The sequence below is a fragment of the Alligator mississippiensis genome, chromosome 2 (genome assembly GCF_030867095.1).
Source record: "Alligator mississippiensis isolate rAllMis1 chromosome 2, rAllMis1, whole genome shotgun sequence".
NCBI lineage: Eukaryota > Metazoa > Chordata > Crocodylia > Alligatoridae > Alligator > Alligator mississippiensis.
The window spans coordinates 254,045,918-254,049,301 of record NC_081825.1 but is presented as its reverse complement, the minus strand read 5'-3'; the positions used below and the strand labels follow the sequence as shown (position 1 = coordinate 254,049,301).

Below are 3,384 nucleotides of genomic sequence, written 5' to 3'. Positions count from 1 at the left end.
AACTGCATCCTGTTGTTTTCTGCCCACTTGTGCAACCTATCCAGGTCTGCCTGCAGCTGTTCCCTGCCCTCCGGCGTGTCCACTTCTCCCCATAGCTTTGTGTCATCTGCAAACTTGGACAGAGTACATTTCACTCCCTCGTCCAAGTCACTGATGAAGACATTAAAGAGTATCGGTCCAAGGACCGAACCCTGCGGGACCCCACTGCCCACACCCTTCCAGGTCGAGACCAACCCATCTACCACAACTCTTTGGGTGCGACCCTCTAGCCAATTCGCCACCCACCGGACTGTGCAGTCATCCAAGTCACAGTCTCTTAACTTGTTCACCAGTATGGGGTGGGATACCGTATCGAAGGCCTTCCTGAAGTCTAAGTATACGACATCCACCCCTCCTCCTGTGTCCAGGCGTTTCGTAACCTGGTCATAGAAAGAGACTAGGTTGGTCAGGCACGATCTGCCTGCCACAAACCCATGCTGGTTTCCCCTCAGCATAATTTGTCCTGCCAGGCTCTCACAAATGTGAGCCTTGATAATTTTTTCAAAGACTTTGCCAAGGATGGAGGTGAGACTGACCGGCCTATAGTTGCCCGGGTCCTCCTTCCTCCCCTTTTTGAAAATGGGGACCACGTTAGCCCTTTTCCAGTCCTCCGGGACTTGGCCTGTGCGCCACGAGCATTCGAATATTCCCGCCAGTGGCTCTGCAATGACGTCGGCCAGTGCCTTCAGCACCCTCGGATGGAGCCCATCCGGGCCTGCCGACTTAAAAGCATCCAGTTCTTCCAAGTGACTCTGCACCACCTTAGGATCTACGCATGGAAGTCTGGCGCCTTGCTGCTGCCTCTCTACAACCCCAGTGAGAGACTTGTCGTGCCCCTCGCTTAGGAACACTGAGGCAAAGAACTCGTTGAGGAGTTCAGCCTTGTCCCCCCTATCTGTCACCAATTGTTTCTGCCCATTTAGCAGCGGTCCTATTCCTCCCTGGGCCTTCCTTTTACTCCCAATATATCTAAAAAACAATTTCTTGTTGTCCTTTACTTGGGTTGCCATCCTCAGCTCCATGGTAGCTTTGGCCCGCCTAACTGCCTCCCTACAAGCACGAGCAGAGGAGGTATATTCATCTTTAGTGATCTCACCCTGTTTCCACTTTTTATGTGCTCCCCTTTTGGCCCTTAGGCTGCCCTAGATTTCTCTGGTCAGCCATGGAAGCCTCCTGGCCCCTTTCCCTCTTTTGCCTCGCTCGGGGATTGTCTTGCTTTGTGCCCAAAGGATTGTTTCCTTTAGGCACAGCCACCCTTCTTGGGCACCCATCCCATCAAAACTCCTACTCTGCAGTGCTTCCTTGACTAATCGCCTGAGTGCAATGAGATCAGCTTTCCTAAAGTCTAGCACTTTCACCCTACTAGTTACCTTACCCACTTGCCGTCTTATGTTGAATTCTATTATAAGGTGATCACTGTCTCCCAGATAGGGGACCTCCAGATCGGTAGCTATCATGTCATCTCCCGTTGCCAATACCAGATCCAGTATGGCATTCCCCCTAGTGGGACCATGCACCTCCTGTGTCAGGTGGAGGTCCTGTACACAAGTTAGAAACCTGCGTGAGCGATGGGACCTTGCTGTCTGCGTCTCCCAGCAGATGTCCGGGTAGTTTAGGTCCCCCATGACTACCGCCTCTTTAGCTTTTATGGTCTCCGAGAGTTGCCTAAGGAGCCCCGCATCTATTTCTTCCCCTTGGTGTGGGGGTCTGTAACAGACCCCTACCACCAAATCCCTTTCTCCTTGCCCCCCATGTAGCCTAACCCACAATCCTTCTACTTCCTCAACCTCGGATTCTGTCTTGATGAGGGTTGATGTGTATTGCTCACTGACATAAAGTGCAACCCCCCCCCCCTTTCTTCCCCGACCTGTCCTTTCTATGCAATCTATAGCCCTCAATATGTACCGCCCAGTCGTGGGATGAATCCCACCAGGTCTCTGTTAGCCCCACTAAGTCATAGGTGTTTAGTGCAAGCAGGAGCGCTAGTTCATCCTGCTTGTTCCCCATGCTCCTAGCAGTAGTATATAGGCACTTGAGCCCTGCGACTGGTGCCTTTGCTGCCCCCCCGCTCCCAGTCCCATGGGGCCCATTGTTTCTTACCTTCTTGTTCCTTACCTGTTCTGTAGTGCTGGCCTCCCCATGGCTTTCAGGTTCCCAATGTTCTCCTTCTTCAGGCTGGGCTGTCCTTGTGGGTGCCACATGGTTTGGTGGTCCACAGCTTCCCCTGCCCTCGTACTCCCCTCCCCCCGACGAGCCTAGTTTAAAGCCCGCCGGAGGAGATCCGCCAACCTAGAAGAAAACACACACTTACCTTTGGGGGACAGGTGAAGCCCATCCCAGCTGAGCATGTCCCTCGTCGTGATGTGCGGGTCATTGTCCAGGAAGCCGAAGCCTGCCTCGAGACACCACTGCCGAAGCCGCCAGTTGGTCTCTCTGATGCAGTTCTCCTGCCGTCTTCCTCGTCCGGTCACTGGTAGGATGGAAGAGAAAACCACCTGGGCACCGAACTCCTTCAGCACGCCGCCCAGAGCACAGTAGTCCGCCATCAAGTGATCGGGGGTTCTCCTGGCCGCATCATTAGTACCCACATGGACTAGGACCATGGGGTAATAATCGGTGGGCTTGATCCTGGCCTGGATTACCTCCGTCACATCCCGAATCTTTGCTCCAGGGAGGCAGCATACCTCTCGTGCCGAGGGGTCCTGGCGACAGATGGGTCCTTCTGTACCTCTCAGGATGGAGTCTCCTATGACGAGCACTCGTCGCCTCCTCCTCTGGGTCATCGTGGATCTCTTGATCTGTTTGGAGTGTGAAGAACGTGGCGTTTCTTCTTGCCCAAGGGTGTCCTCCTCCCCTTCCATCTCCTGCAGGGTCGCCAGGGCCTCGTACCTGTTCACCAGTCGGACTGGAGAAGCTGGTACCGGTTCGCTGCGTGCCGCTCCGGTCCTGGCTGTGACCATCTGCCACTCTGCTGTGGAGGGTATTCCCCAGGGTGCTTCTTCCTTTGGTGCCTGGGCCTGCAGGGAAAGGAAATAACTATCAATTTCATCCTCTGCCTCCCTGATCCCCCTCAGCCTGCTAACCTCCTCCCAGAGCTCCCTCACCTGCGCCTCCAGAGCCCTAAGACGGGCACCTGCTGGACAGGTGTGGCGGCCCCCAATCTCTGCTCCCCCCGGCCCTGCTGGGGATACCCCACAGGCCAGGAGGTAGGGGGACACCGGCTCCCCCATGGGCTCGGTCTGGGTGGAGGCCTCAGACCTGCCCCTGGTAGCCTTGTCCCCCTGGGCAGAGGCCCTAGCAGTACTCCTCGTAGACACCATTCTACAAGCTGCTGTTTCAGAATCT

At 55.2% G+C, this 3,384-nt stretch overlaps 1 long non-coding RNA gene across 2 annotated transcripts; it reads right to left on the bottom strand.

The window, feature by feature from the left end:
* Positions 1 to 388: 388 nt before the first annotated feature.
* LOC132248422 (uncharacterized) lies at positions 389 to 3,119 on the bottom strand. Of its 2 annotated transcripts, XR_009459613.1 has the most exons (4): positions 2,929 to 3,119; positions 2,724 to 2,837; positions 2,351 to 2,509; positions 389 to 419 (listed from the first exon to the last, which is right to left on the bottom strand). It is a non-coding gene; the product is annotated as an uncharacterized LOC132248422 (long non-coding RNA). The 2 variants fall into 2 exon arrangements; XR_009459612.1 differs by lacking the exon at positions 389 to 419 and having other exon boundaries at positions 1,835 to 2,509.
* Between the last annotated feature and the right edge of the window lie 265 nt (positions 3,120 to 3,384).